The sequence below is a fragment of the Varroa destructor genome, unplaced genomic scaffold (genome assembly GCF_002443255.2).
Source record: "Varroa destructor unplaced genomic scaffold, Vdes_3.0 BEIS01000004.1, whole genome shotgun sequence".
In the NCBI taxonomy this organism is placed as follows: Eukaryota; Metazoa; Arthropoda; class Arachnida; order Mesostigmata; family Varroidae; genus Varroa; species Varroa destructor.
In genome coordinates this window covers 26,778,621-26,795,006 of record NW_019211457.1, presented here as the reverse complement: position 1 = coordinate 26,795,006, position 16,386 = coordinate 26,778,621, and the positions used below count along the sequence as shown (strand labels likewise).

The window sequence follows — 16,386 nt, the reverse complement described above, 5'->3', positions numbered from 1 at the left end:
TGATTTCCTTCACGGCAGGTGCGTGTTTTAAAGGTCTGGAGGGAGCCTGATGTCCTGCGGAGGTTAGGTGGCTGCCGTGTTGATTTACTTACTCATTGGCTAGCCGAATGCAGCATGGCGTCTACCAATACCCAGTCGAAGATGGCTGCGAAGGTGAGGTTAAAACTATCAGTAGTTTCGAAAGAAAACTGTAACGAGACTGTCGACGGAACAAATTACTGCAGCGGTAATAACAATAACAGCAGCACTCAACCGGCTAGCTTCAATGGTTTGAAGTGTCTAAGCACACCCTTCAGAAGAGTTCTCTGTGCTGGAGTGCATGACCGTTCGTATATATCTGTCTGTCCGTGACTGAAACGAAAACCGCACAAATCTGTGCGGCTACCGCTTCAGCGCCGCGGCGGCTACGAAATGACGACGGAAGTGCGATAGGGTGTCAGTCTCGAACAAAACAGGACTGTCGGGAATTCAGGAGTACGCTTGACTTTATGCGAGCGTCTGTTGGTTTTCGTCATCGATGTTTTCAATGTTTGAATCTTGCTTACCCGACAGTGGTAAAACCACACGGATACGATTTTAACAAGAATGAAACAGCTTCGTACAGAAATGACCATGTAACTGAAACGCCAACCAGATGACAAAATGGTGACTAGCAGCCGATTCAGGCCGAATCGTAGGACGCTAGGGACTAGATTAATAGAACAGTTTGGGATACTTAGTTGCTTTTATAGCGGTGGACCATTTTGGCCATATAGTCCTATCTGTAATCTTTGCTGGTACTGCGCCCCGCTCACTTCTGGGACGTTGCTAGGAATTTTAGCTTTGAATTGTTATCTTAGCATAGCAAAACGATATAAATATGCAATATTTTATTTGAGCAATGTAACATGAATTCGCGACGTTCTATAAGAAGACAAATCCCCCGTTAACGTTTTGTTTAGTTCGGATATTAAATCGAACTTAGTAAATATCCATGAGTTTACTCATGCATTTATTCTACTGCAAACATTACCCAGCCTCGATGCTTTTTATGACAGACTAAGGCATATTTATGATGATACATAGCTTGATAATAGTACAGTCAAAGTCAACTGATGTCCGCGTCTTGCGTTGCAAATAGATGTTCGGAAGTAGATTGTGCTGAGGAAGCTGACAATCAGCTGCTTAATAATTGCCAAGGCAGAGCTCCATCTGAGAGAGCAGAAATCTTCTTTAATCTGACATTGTTCGCATTTTTGAGACCTTGTGAAATCATTTGAGGCAAATTGAAGTAGTCTTCTTCTTAGAGAGACTTGTATTGATCAGCGCCTATTTTCTGTTTTTTCAGTGTTAGTTCATGACGAAGGTTACGCTTCTATAGTACTAATAATAAAATTTGCTTTTTTAGGTGTAATATTGTTAAACTATTAAACATTGCGGCCTCTGTCTACTACTAAAGTTAATCTGTGCATCTCCCGAATGTAGATATCGCCATCTTCGCGGAACTATTTTACCGCACACATGCTATATTATTCTATGGGACAGGTAGTTCTAGTCATCCACTGCCTAGAATGAGGTCAATATAAACTGTGCGTCCTGGAGAAAGAGTCCCTAGAGAGCTAATATCGGCTCTTTGTTTCTATGCTTCGTCCTCGACATAACCCGGCAGAACCTCTTCAACTATCGTTTGCGAATCGGAAACTATACAGGTTGCCGATATCACCCGTATTTATTCACCGTTTCAACCCACCAAACGGCGGGCTGGATTGTTTTCTACAGCTAGATAAGAATACCAATGCGTTTGATATTAAAGCTTTACCATGTTTCGTTGTAGGCCGTCATGTCAAGATCGCATTCGAACGTTGTTGCGGATAAAGCAGCAACAATATTGTCTACTCTTCTCTTTGACATCTTCTTTCTGTCTGAGCACTAGGCCAAAATTATATCAGTCATTAGCAGGCATTTCGAAACAACTAAGCTTGTACACAGCATACTTCCTGTATACATCTGTCTGCCTGATATGTTATAGTGGCAAATGAAACCGCGAATTTGGTCTTAATGTGGTTTCCGATCACACATCTGTTCCTTTTTTCGCTTTAACCCAACAAACGGCATTCGTACCACGGATCTGCGTCTTCCATCTGTCTTGTAGCGATGTCCTTGAGAAGCCTGCAGCTGTAGTTCTCCTTGCCGTAGTCCGCCTATACGCATCGTGAACCTGGGTCTACTCCATTTCGTAGTTTATCCTATGTGCTCATCATGCGTGGTGCCACATTAATGTCTGCGTACGGTCGGACAGATCGATCAATACCTGCAAACTTCGCAAGTCAATAAGCAACCCTCAATGCGTTGCGCCCTTGACCGGTTGCGCCTCTAGCGACAATTAATTGTTGATGTTGTTGGATCAGCAAAAATGTTATCCTCATTGTCCTGCCTAGTTTCGTGCATTTCTTAACCGATTGCCGTTAGTTTCGACCAACGTTAGTTTACCTGAATGAAAGGCTCAGTCGACCTACTGCTCGCCTGCAGGGAAGCAAAGGTGACGGTTACTACAGTTTTGGCTAAGACTGTCTGCAACGTCGATAAGCTCAGGACACAAAGCTCGACCATGCCCAGGCTGAATGAAAATGTACAATCGTTCAACCAGCCTCGAAGGAAGTAGCGGCGGCACTCACAGCGTTGAAACTAGTTGTTTGGCGCTCCCTGCGGTTTGTGCTTTGGGGTCAGACCTCGAGCCGACTAATAGCATTAGCGTCATCCGCCTTCTGTTGCAGCGCAGCGGGGTCGGTCGATGTGGTTCCGTCCCCTGCCTTCGAGGCATGCCTTACCATAGTTGAAATAGATGGGGGAACGTTCAGACGTGTCTGGTAATCAGGCGTTGTATAGCGTAGCGGCGCCAACATAGTGGCTGTCTGCTGCTTCCTCCGATACGCTCACCACCACCGTCTCTGTTACAAACTCCCGTACAACGGCAACGTACCACCAGATGGTTTGCTAGTTGTATGTGTGCGTACGTATCTGTGTATGAGTTCGTTGTATACGTTGCTGTCGTTCTATCGTCATCCACATGTTTAAATGGCGACGATTGACTCGTTTGCCCCGACTAACTTAACCCCGGAGTCTGCCTAACAGACTAGCAACTCTAAAGGTCTGCACTGTTAGCCAACGCTGTAGAAAGGTAGAACGAGCAGACATGTGAGCGATGTTGCAGGCAAACTGGTCTTGGGGGTTTTGGGGGGCAAAAACACGGCCGCGTATGGGTGGAAGGAAGTCAAAAAGCGAGGTTGTTCTAGACAGAGCACCCTTTCGCTCCGTTCCGCTCGTAAGCGGCATTTGCAGTAGGTTGCAATCGATGGTCATTAAAGAGAGCCTGTTAGCTTACCCTGAAAAAATTGGACATGCAGTTTTTTGACCAACCAGTCAATGTAAACTGAAAGTGGACGATTAGAAAAGTAACGTGAGTATCTAAAATAACCGGCGGGACGAGACCACCTGGCAACAATCATGTCCCGTTTGCGGACCTCCTACAATGTCTTCATTTGTCTCACCTTCTTGATGTCCTGTCTTGTTATTCTACGTGATTCTACCTTCTCGTCTTTCCGAGAAGGAACGCCCAGCTTAGTTTAGCCTTCAGCCTTTGCCTTGCATCTGCCCGTTTGCACAGTTTCTTTTTCCTTTCTGCAGTAGTAGTTGGTCATTGGAACTACGGCTTAGAAAAAGATCAGGAAAGCTATGAGACTTGAGGATGAGCACGCTGACTAACAAGTAAGCATGCGATAGCTGCCAAGCAAGTACACGATAACTGGCACTCCAATGCTTAAGCCGTTCGGTGGAGAAGGTTTTTCCTTTAATAAAGGTTTCTAGCCGAGGGCAGTGGGATATCGAAATGTGAAAAAAGGAATAAGGGAGGTAACAGAAACGGTAAGAAAGGGATATTTGCAGACGGTCCCAATGTACCTCTTTAAAAGCCGCTCCTTGCGTATGGACGGCCATATGCCTGTCTCATACTTATGTTCCAGCTAGCTGTACGTAGAGCGGTTGTATCTACATAGCTGAAGGTGACGGTGGTAGTCCCACCGACGGCCCTCGCAGACAGCAGTAGTACACACATACATTGCAGCAATCTCGTGTAGTGTGTAGGAGCTGTTTGTCAGATCTTGAAACAGTGTAATTTTGTGCAATCGGCTGAGCGAACACTGCGGCTTGAGCACGTCTCCCGAATCGTCGACCGCTACAGCTGCCGCTGCAGAGGAGGGCAGAACAAGGGGTAGGACAGAAAGGAAGGGTTTAACCAAAAGGAGGACGAACAGAGGCACTGGGATCTCGAACCAAAGCCGACAGCGCGGTACCGAGCGTGCACTGCGCACATAGGGAATTGAGACTGTTGCCTGTTCGACCAAAAGGCAGGCAGTCCGTGGCTCACTCAGCACAACCTGGACGTTTCCTCGGATTATACTGCTTCTGTCCCCTTTCCCAAATTCCCCCATATGCAAACAAACCCTGTCGAATGCCTCAACGCAGGCGGTGCCAGTAAAGACAGCGGTCGCCGCGATAGGGGTGGTCATCGATGCGACGGCGCTGGCTTGGTACTACAGGGAGTGCGTTTGCAGCTCTGAGAGTGTCTTCGCCGATATAAAGTAAAATAGGGGTTACCGTGAGGCTTACTCACCTCCTGATATCCGGCTGGTGTTTCTAGTCTGGCTCAAATCGTCCTGCTGAAGAAGAGAAGGAGAGTTGGGCAAAAAGCAAAGGGGCAGAGACAAGGATAATGCGACAACGACAGCGCGAAATATGACGGCAACAGCATCAGCGGCTAGACCATACCGTTTCTATCACCGTGATAGCCGATACCATCATATACCAGTAGAGGGTATTGGCCAGTGTGGGTTAGCTAGGATCGATAAAAAATGGGTCGAGTTACGACTGCGCACACATCGACAAGAGGAGAAAATACGCGTGTCCCCCCAATGTCCTACACTTCCGTCGTTTGAGGCAGAACAACGACTACACGTCTCAGGGCGACACTAACACACGCCAACGCAGGCGATCCTCTCTAGACCCCCTTAATACCGTCCCACATTTCGCTTCCAACCCTCCCCCATCCGACGCTGCCATCTGAGTGCGCAATGACACGCCACTACCGCCCTGATTCCCTGTTACGTGGTTCCGTTGCAGGCCTGAACAATATATGGCCTTACAGTTCATCCTAAAATATGTACATACCATGTTTGCATGCTGTACTCGTTTCTGATCTATATATAAGAGATGTAAGGAGAGTCTGCTCTGATGCGAGCTTTGTTCGAGGTAGAGACTTGAGGGGAAAGGACTAGACGCTGGACAGTGCACAGATTGCGCCAGGGAAAAACAACACTAGAAGAGCGTTGAGACTTGAGATAGAAATATTGCAGGGTAGAAATATTGCCATGTTGCTAGCTGGTCGTGGATATCGAGGAGTAAGTTTGCGGGGAAGAATCACACGGGAGAATAACATTCGTTTGTGACCACGAAACAAACTATGATAGGATGGAGTTTACAAAGAAGAACGATCCACTATTTGTTACAGCTTAGGTTACCATAAACAAGGCCTCGTCATTTGGTCAAATTTCTAATATACTCCAACGACTCGTAAAGTCGATCTGAGATCTGTTAGAGCGATTGGACACATGGACTTCAATCTGCAAAAAAGTGCATCGTCGTATAAAGCACAGACCGGAGAGTGGTCAACTCGTAGCAAGTAAATGGCAAAACACCGACCCGCTAAGGGGTCAGGCCTGACCCGGCAACGATTATGACAGAGGGATGACCCAATGAACAACAATATAAAACCCACGCGTCGACCTTGCCATGGTGGGGCTCAACAAGCAAACAAGATTTTTACAAACAGGCACAAACACACTCATAACGATGAAGAGGCGTGGAACGAATGCAGTGGTGGAAGGGTTCCACGGTCACCTCTACCGAAGGATCATGCATTGAGATTGAGGGAATCCCAAACCCAAGGGCTTTTGAGAATTACAAGTCCAAGCAGCGCCAGTAATAGTGAAGCAGTGGTAGTATAAGGCCATATGGGATGGCCAGCGCATCGTAATTACAGACAGCTTTCGTCAATGTTATGGTCTGTTCTGCGTTGTGTTATCGAGGCTATACCCAACCATGCGACGCTTGTTAACTACGCAGTGTCACGGGCTATGGCTTACACCCGTGCGTATAAGGCCGACTAGAACCATGGTGATAACGTCGGAAAGTCGCGCGGCTTCGAAAGAAAATAAACGTAAAGCAAAACCAGTAGCTTGCTACTGTTGGATATGCTAGCGTGAAATTAAAGACGTGTCTCCACATTCAGCCTCCACATACTTATAGAATATGGCTTCCGGCCGAAAGACATGGTTTGCTTTGCTGGGTAACATCCCGTTGGTAAAGCAGCTTAAGGAAAACATAGAGTATCAATGAATAAAAACTTCAGTGAAGCCTGGAGTGATCCTATACTGCTAAAAGGAGTAAGTTGAAGGGGACAAATAAAGAGTTTTAAATTTATTGAGTATATGTACCATGCGTATATGTACTATAAATTGATCTGACAGACGGATATGTTTGTGTTAAGCAAGCATCTAATCAACAACCTACAAACTGGTATCGATGCACAACAGCGTATTTTCAACAGAGAAGATATATAGAATTTTTTCGGTTATCAGTCAAACCATAAAGTTCTGGATCAGTAACCTTTTTTTTTGACCTTTTAGTTTGGCTGGCGAACATATCGAGGAACAATTCAACCAGAGAAAAGTTTCTCTAGTCAGCCAGTACCCAGAAAGGATATTAGAATTATATACATATAATTGTTTGAGCTTGTAATCATTCATAATGCCACTGGATTGACCACTTTTTCTTAACCTAACATTGTGCTATAAGGTTGCTTACTTGTCCAATAAAGCACACCTGCGGATCGCCTCCAGTGAATGGAACACATCGTCCATTGCCAGTACGTGGAGTAGATTAATCTTCCACATTATAGTAACTTGTTGCTGGCTTGTAAACAAGCTAAAAAAAATATGGGAAAAATGATTCAATCAATTGTTTATTAATATTAATGTTCATCTGCAACATCTTCTTAGGTTAGAGAAAGCACGTAGAAATATAACTATGTTTTGTCTAGTGACATCTGCGTAACTGAAGGAGTGCTTGAAAATGGCTGCATAGGTTCAGAAATGACGTCTTAAACGTGAACAGCGGAATATATTGTTTAGTAGCGGGCGATACACGGTTGATTAAGATCCCGGACCAAGCACATATTGGCATGTGAAATAGGGTTCGTCTAATTTTACGCAAGCCTGACAAAAAAACGAAAGCATGAACTCTTTGATAACCCGTCATATTCAGCTTAGCTAGGGAGGCGAGCTGACTGCTGTTGAGATACTTTCATTCGCAGCCATCTCTTCGTCTGATGGCCTATAACGGACGTAAAAAGTAGGCCTGTAAAAAAGACTGCTTTGGTCACAAGGAAAATGCATTCGTTTCTGTTCCCCTCATAGATTGACGAGAATTGATATCACAGTAGTCAAAGTACCTACATATCTTATCGCTAAACCACTATCCTGTACCGCAAGGATCTCACAGTCGATTACCAGCTGATTTACATAGGTGACGCGTGGTGGTGCAGTAATTAGTCCCCCAACGTACTCCAAAGTGTCACCCATTAGCTTCCACTTCCTTCACCTGAAAGGACGACGTCATAAATTGATCTGTATCCGTTAAGGCGCGTTCACACGCACGTACAAAATTATCGCACAATCGGGATCAATCCACTCGATGGATTACGCGGCCAGGGTGTTGAATGGCAAAGGCTGTGCTATGTACAGTTAAATCGTTTAGAATAATGGCCCCGACTTCGCCAACTAGACTCGACGGTATTAACGGTGTAGGCTCTTTGGTAACCTTTGCTTTTTGTAGCAGCCTCGATGACCCCATACTGAGGTAAAACCGCCTTGCAGAACAGCTTCGCTACAGCCACAAGCTCGCGATACAATAAAAATATAATGTGTATAGCATTTTTTGCGTGATCGCGCCAGAGATTTCTAATTCGATTAATTGTAGTTGCTCGTGGTAAAGAATGATATACCAATTAGATCGTATCTCAGCACTAACGCTACATATATATATATATATATATATATTGTATTATCGAAGCTTATATAGTAGCTTTATTTTTAACTACATTCGTCATCGCAGTTCATTATCTTATGGCCAAAACAAAGGTTTTGTGGTTGACAGAACAAATGTATGTGTATATATACATGCTGATATTTTTAACAACAGTAAATGATGACCTGCTACGCAAGGTCAGCTTGTAAATCCTGTCCGTCCCTTTAACCGTACATCGCATTCACGCAGGTGGACACAGTCCAACAACACTTGAGCCTTTAGGTCGTTAAAGGAAGTGAAATTGAATTATCAGGGACTGATGCATACACGTCTGGTTCATTGGGCAATAGGGGTAATATTTGCCCCAGTGAAACCAATAGCCGATCCACAGACTCTAACGAAAGTCTATTGTAGTGATTCACATATTAACATTTTCCGTTCTCGATTAAGGATGGCATGTACGTGCACATAAGAATCTGCACATTTACCCTATACAGTATCCGTCATGCGTATAGAGGTAAAAGGCGGAAAGCTCGATTTATTTGCGTCTTGATTGAATTTCTTGTTGAAACGTATTCCTAACACTATACTGTGACCATATTACAAAAGTCAGACGTCTGTTCACTGACTGAATATCTAACCATTAATTTACGCGAATTTGAAACTAGATTACTAATTAAATAATAGATGTCGGTACCAATGCGTATTTCAGTAATCATTTGTATATATGACGCTCAGCTAACATAAGGCTGCCAGGCTCTGACGCCCTAATCCCAGAGGACGCCAGCCACCGCTACGTTTAAAACCAGATCCAGCGCGTTTTTTTTCGCTATGCATGTTGTGTTTAACGATGGCGGCATCGCATTACCGTATTTTTTTTCAGAAAGTGTATGCGAAGCCATCGACGGTAGCCATTTGAAAAGGTTATAGACCTTGAGCCTTTTATTAATATGGCACCAAGACCCGCTCCTAGAAACAGCCTAGAGCAGACCAACTGACTAAGCAGTTAAGCATGCGTTACAGAAAGAACTTTGGGCTCGGTGTTTATTCATAGGGCGCTCAAAGATAATCATAGGCATGGTTTGTAAATTCTCTACATTTTACGTTACATTACGTGGTAGTTAGAATGGCTCAACTGACATATGCACAAAAACGCATCCATCTAAAATAGATATAGCTTATAAGCAAATGACATCTAAATCGTCTTTTAATATTTTATTACCATTCTGTGTGCTGTGTTATGCTCAAATGCCTTCAAATTTAATAAATTCAAGCTTCTTCAGGTTTGCACGCGATCGGGAGGCCTGCGTTGCTCGAGTTCTGACGCTAGGTGGTAAATGTTTGCCAGCCTTGAAGTGCAGCAGCTGCATAGGCCAAAGCGTGCAGCGCGGAACCTATACCCTAAGACAAAACGCGGGTCAGAATAAACAAAGCCACTCAATCGGTCAGCCGTTTCGCGTATTTGGAACGGGACCCCACGTACGCCGATAATAGCTCATCTTCCGTCGTTAACCCACAAAGTCGGAATTAGATGTTGAATCCCAAGCCGGTCTAAAGGCCCTTGCCTGAAACTACACCAAAGCCGATCCCTGTGACCTATTGCTGTTGAGCAGAAATGTCCAGACTAATTCACTGATGCAACGCCTATGGGACCGCCTGAGCTCTAAGAAAACACTGCGGAATGTTCCGGTGCTTCGAAGTAAATTGTAAGCGGTAGTTTCTGCGGCGTGATTAACATGATGGCAATATCACTAGAGGCCAGTTGCCAATGGCCTTGTATAATTTTACTGTTGAATGTAGCATCGTTTTGCGACCATTGACTGATTTTTGCCTTGTCGTTACAAAGTCACGTCGACGTCTGTCGACTCTCGCTACTTCTCAAATTGATTCACTGTGTGGTTGGCCAATATATTTTGCTTCAATTCGACGGCAATGGGTAGCTTATAACACTTAGAGACTACACTTAAGCTGTTTGCCCCATGTTGTCGCATCTACCTAGGCGTTGTGATTAACTGACAAAGGGCATTCCGAACAATATGTCATAGCCGGATTTCAGCAGGATGTGGAGGGCCTGTTTTTATGTTGTCGCGATTGCTACTTCTGTTAGTGCTGTGTATCTATGTGAATGCCCTTCGATAATAGGTTTCATTTTGTAGCCATGCGCGTCATCGTCACCCTACTTAACGTGGAACGACGTTCTTGTTGGTCCCTGTGCGTCCACGCGGGAACAATTTTCGTGATTCAAGTCGACCCAGCCAAACCCAGTTCGAAGGGTCGCTAGGACGTCGAACAAAAACCGAATCGAACTTAAAAGGGGGACGGATCCATAGCCAGTCGATTATTGTACCATCAATAAATGATCGGGGTACAAGATCTCGGAGCAGTTATATTGCTAGTATTTCGCTGGATAACGATGTGTGTACACACAGATTCACTTCTGATTTTTACAACTCTTAATAAACGTCAGAGAAAGGTCATTTCTTTTTCAGTGTTTTGCATGGTCGCAATAGAGATCATTTAAGCCTCGTGGCAATCAAAGGCGCCGGCCTCTGCATTACCCTGCTCATTTGGTCTCGGTCACGTTGAAGGCATTGATCGGCGTTTTACGTGACTCAGATAAAAAGGCAAGCTCATTATTTATGAACTAAATGAACAACGTATATTCAACAATCATTCCATAATTGTATTGTGACCTCTTGTGGATAAAGCTGCTTGTCACATGCGCTCTGCCAAAACCCTTTACGAAATATAGTACACTGTTCATAGAGACATTACAGCTAAGTTTTATTATTTTCAAGATTTACCCTAATTAATTTGGCCATATGCACGCGAGTCCTTCCGCTACGTGAATAGCAGGACCTGTTGATATGCTGAAGAGCTTCGTGCTTTTCGTTTTGGCGATGTTTCTTACGATAGTGAATCGTAAAGTATATTAAATTTCATTACACCGGCTTCCTATTTGAACTTTTGCAGAAAAGACTATTTACTTTAAGCTCAGTTTCATATGATAAGGCATCGTGTAGCAGCCACCCAAAAAAAATGGCCAGATTATTATAACAATTGCCAATCAATTGAGGGACAGCCTTGACGGCTCAATCTATGCAGAATACTTTTGTGTTTTATATAAACAGTTACCTGATTCCACCTGATTTCAAATATTTATGTACGCATCGAGTTTCAACATAGGTATAGGCAAAGCCGATTGGAAGTATATTCTTCATCAAGCAGCTGGCGCAATTGTCTTATAGAAACAACAGTTAAGTGTTTAGATATAAAGGGTGTTGAAACGTTAGTAACATTGGACACTTAACTAACTCGTGCTTTGGCGTACTGACTACCCCGTAGCCAGTACATTGTCTATTCGAACCCACGACCACACTGGTCTGTGAAGCCGTAAGGTATTTGCAAAGCGAAACTCCTATATATCCTAATGTGTTATTAGCTTGTTTTTATCCAAATTAATGTATTGCACTTTATTAAAAACAAAAACAAGCGCAAAAAGGAAACCTTCCATAGCGCGCGCGACCATGCTCGCGAGAGCAGGGTCGCTTAACAATGCATCTTGCAGCGTCGTTGACGCAAAAAGCCTGAGCGCTCCCGGCGTCTCCATGAACCCAAAACATTTCTAGGCTGCAACACTAGATTTAGCAGTTACTGAGCGCTGAACTTGCGTAGGAACTATTGGGTCAACTTGACCTTACGAAGGGAGCGAGCTCCCAGCAAGCAAATCGCACACATCGAGTACACGTAGGATATTTTCGTAACTTTCAATATATTGAACGCTGGATATATATGGAAGGCATCAGGATGTAGGGTACTCAACTGCGATCAATAAGCTAAAAAGGTTCTCGAAGAATAACACTGTTTTTATCTTGTCGACCTGAACTAGATGTTTTTTTCGCTGAGTTTCATAATATCTTATGGTTGAGGTCATATGGAGGAGTCGCTTAGAGTGCGAGTTTACACTTAGTGTTAATGTAACGTTATATCAATTATTAATAGTAATGTTGCAGTGAATAGCACTTTGAAATGAAAAAAAAAAAGAATGAGTCATTTGTTTAATCGTCTTAATGAACTAATACCCGTAAGATGTAACGCGTTTATGCCGTCCTAACAAACGGCTTGATTGGACCAATACGTGGTTTGGGTTACGTTGCAAAAACTTCGATACATATAGTGAGCCGATGCATTGTCTTGGTGGAGAATCAAGAATTAGTTGTGTTACAGTTCTAGGCTCTCGCGTCGGACCAGTTCGCGCTGTCTTGAAAAGCTCCGTGTCCCGTGACCGTGATGCGAGAGCGCATGAGCTCATAATGGACGATTAAGGTAAAAAAAAAAAGCCGTAAAGAGCATTTTATCTCTTGTCCGTGATTAGCAGGTCTTCCAAGATGGTGCTCGTCTTCGACGGACTCCTGTCTTGCGCTTGAAGCACCTGTTCACTGTGTGTGGCATTTGCAAATTTCACAGAGTATCTATGCGGTTATAATGTTTAGGCAAAATCAATATACCGGTAGGCTAAGGCCATGAAGTAGGCTAACCTAAGATACGTAGACACAATCTTTGTATGCATAACACACTTCGAATATAAATCAGAAAACAGGACGTGCTTTCGTTTCATACGACTATACCGAACTTCCTTCGTGCTTTATCGAATTACTTGGCTGCCGTACTGGAACCTTTGCTGCTCCTTTCGAGCTTTTATGGGAAGGACACTCATCTGCGTAAACCGTTGGCAGCACCAGCGTAAATAACAGCAGCTATAAAACGGATACAGAGTAACACAGTAACCAATTACTCGTGCCCACATCTAGTGTTAATGTTGACGTCGCTGCTCTGCATTTTACTCGTCCTACCAGTCCAATTATAATACAGATTGTCACTTATTGCTAGACATAGTGTTTGGCTGTGGACATTGGCCATGACCTCCATTCCCTACAGCGTTTCTCTGGCGTTTGCCCTTTCGTCTCCCTTAACGTCAGGCGTCAACGTTTTCGTAAACGAGACAATACTAATTAAGCAGTGGCGCCCTCTTACTCCACTGCTACACGCACAAGTGGATTCTAATGATGACGTCAACAAGGATAGGTGTCACGACTTTTCGTCGCTGCCCAACCTCTCTATCCGCTAGCAGTAGCAGGGAGCCTATCTCTCACATCTTAGGCTTCTACCTAGGACCTATGTAAAGACCGTCCCTGGCACTCTCTACTATAGGCCTCTATTTGGTCGCTTTGGTTATTTCTCTGCAATGTTTCGCTGCTGCTCTAGCCTCCAACTGTTCGACCGAGCTAGTTCGGCCTAGCTGTTCGACCCGCTTCTGCGCGACCTGCTCCTCTGTTGTGTCGAGTTGCGCAAGGACGTTACGCCCCGCCCTTCGTTCCTGTCTGGAGTCTAGTTCCCCTTTTGCTTCCCTTGGACCCCCGGAGTTCGTCTCTTCCTTCGCGCCTTTTGTACCTCTACTGTAGCCCGTTTTCTGGCCGGGCTTTTACTTGGCTGGTTTGACATCCATTCTTGCCAGAACTCCCGTCTAACTTCTTTCCTCTGCTCCACTGAATGCCTCTACTTTCCTTTCCAGGAAAGTACCAGAGAATTCCTAACTGAGTTCCCCCCTGAGCCTTCTCCTGACTATGCCCTTTCCATCAGAAAATATAGCGCCAAGAAATTGGAGGGCAGGCTGCTGCTGCTGCAGTTCGCTTCAGTAAGGAACAGGGGCACAGAAAACCTTTGGCCTCATCTCGTCTAGGTTACGCACTGCCGTCGTTACCGTGGCCATAGCGGCTGCGTCTTTGTACCAAACCCCAGCCGACTGAGTTGAGGGCTGAGTCTCGTAGATGGACTTAGAGAGGCTCACGTAGGCACGGTGCGTCGCAGCACATATTTTTTGTTTGTACCAATGGAGAGAAACGACCGGCAGGTTAGGCTTTTGTGGGCGAATGACAGGGCCATTCTAGCCAAGGCTGCAAAGGAAAAAAGCCAGCTAACGAAGAGGAACTACGCGCGTTGAAAAGAAGTTGAGAAAAGACAGGAAAAAGGAAAAAAAAATGGGTCAAAGAGAAGGCTTTGGTTCTCAAGGACGATTGGTTCAAGAGACTGTGCTAGACAGATTACCAAAAATAAAGGATGTTTGTAGCAGGCTAGGTGCTGTTGTGGTATAGTTTCAAGAAAAGGGGAAACACATTTTTGGCTTTTACCTTCTCCTGTCTCATACATCGGATCGTCTTGCAAACTCAACCTCTAAGCTTGCCCTCCGCATTCCGGGCCAGAAGGACGAACTCATATGCCAGAACTACATGTGCTTTTAACGTCGTTACAACCGTACGCGTCGCGCTTTCCGTTGAAACCTCCACGGACGCAGAAGGCAGGCACAGAAGCTCGAGGCACATTTAAAGACCGGCGTCCGAACAGCCGACCATAATTCCCCAAATGACCACTAGTCCCTTTGTTTGCGAGTGCACCGTAGCAGAACAGAGAAAATTCGTTCGTCATTTTATCTGAGTTTTGGGGCGCTTTGCACCCTCCAGATGTATAAGCCCGTGTGTGGCCTGCCGCGTTTCACTGCTCGCTCTGCCTGCCTGATTGGAGGTCCTCATTGTCTGAGACCTGGTAGCGGCACTAACGAACGTTTGGCAGATGCTTCGTGTCACCGATAGGGGCGACGCTCGTACACGTACTGTTGTTTGCGACCTTGAATGGCGGAGTGTGAGAAAGACGGAGTGTGTCCTGACATCTCGATAGAAGCATTGGAGCTTTTCGAACAGAACAACGTGAGCGAGTGAAACAAAACCGCCGAAAACGGTTGGGAAATTTGTTAACGCGAGTGGTCGTCAGAAATATCGGGCCAAACAGCAAAGTATTCTGGAAATGAACCAGATAAACAACAGGATGCAAGGAAGTTTCATATGGTAGGCTTTTGTAGGGCAGTTTCACGTGTATCTGTTTGACGCGTTACAAGTCCTTTAGTTACAGTCTAGTTGGTTTTGCTCATGTACCGATTAAAATTATCAACACGAGTGTCGTTTGTTTACTATGTTATAGCATCTGGTATACGGTTAGACTGTAGGTATTTTTGGAACTTTTATTGTGTCCATTTAATTAAAGGAAAAAGTGGGACTTGAATGCGTACAATGGAAGCGCTGTGGAAGCTATTCTTTTATCGATGTTTTGATCATATTCGAAAAGGTATCTGAAGAATCCTTTTTACTTTTGGGCTCACCCTTTTTGTACCTGATAAGCTTAGGCCCCTCCAGAAGGCTGCCCGTCTTCCACTCCTTACTTTCCAGCCTGTTACCCATCGACTCAATTCAAGAGCAACCGTTTCTTACGTTCTCTATCGTAAAATCTTGCTTCATTTGTTTTCCTTTCAGCTATTCCTGGCCGGCCTGTTTTGCCATCCAACTTTGTCGCTGTTCGGCCCGCCTCTGCGCGTGGCGCTATTGCATTGTATCGAATTGCGCAAGGACGTTGCGCTCCCGCTCTTCGTTTCTGTCTGGAGTCTAGTTCCCCTTCACCTTCCCCGCAGACCCCCCCCTGGGGGGGGGGCGGCTTGTCCCTCCCTCCCCGGTTTTCAAACCCCTGCGGGACCCTACACTAAAGTCTATTTTCATTCCAGGCCTTGGTTAAACGATCGTGTCCAAGAATAGCTGGGTATCCATTTTAGTCATTGCCTTCCCCTACCGTCGCTGTCTTCGTTTAAGCCCTCCATACTCCTCTGCTTTGGTGAACGCTTGTACTTTCCTTCCGAAGAGAGTACCATGGGCCTCCTGACTAGACTCCTTTCTGAGCCTTCTCCTGGTTTTGTCCTTTCCACTACGAAATAAAGCAGAGGGACTAGAAATGCCGCCGCTGGAGTCTGCTCCTGTAGAAGGAAAGAAGGACATTAGAAAACCTTTGGCCTAGCTAGCATGACTTAGCCTTCCCTCGCGTAGGTTACACATTGGTTTATGGGCAGGGTTCTATCGATGACTCAACAATAGAGGCTTAGGCGAAGGAGTCGAAACAGTTATCTTCTCCTTTGAGCCAACAAAAGAAACCGTTTGGCAAGCTAGTTCTTGCGAATGAATCGCAACAAAGTTTTGGCGAAGACAACAAACGATAAAGGAAAGAAAGTAGCAAACGAATAAGAAACATAAGCGTTGAAAAGAAACTAAAAGGCGGCAAGGATGATGCTCTTAGTTGAGCAGGGAAAAGCAGAAAACCCGCTTAGAATAGAGGGTGTTTCGAGCAGGGTAAATTCCGGATTGATATAGTTTGGGAAAATCGAGAAAAGGGGTT

General features: G+C 44.9%; 1 protein-coding gene across 9 annotated transcripts in view; it reads left to right on the top strand.

Annotated features, from left to right (window-relative positions):
* Positions 1 to 16,386, top strand: part of mon2 (Mon2 homolog, regulator of endosome-to-Golgi trafficking) — an 85,422-nt gene that overhangs the window by 61,274 nt on the left and 7,762 nt on the right. Inside the window, exon 17 of one of the 9 annotated variants that reach the window (XR_015327474.1) lies at positions 9,402 to 9,824. The exons of the other annotated variants lie outside the window; for them this stretch is intronic. The gene's annotated coding sequence lies outside the window, so the exon portion shown is untranslated. The remainder of the gene's footprint in view (positions 1 to 9,401; positions 9,825 to 16,386) is intronic. 9 annotated transcript variants of the gene reach the window in all.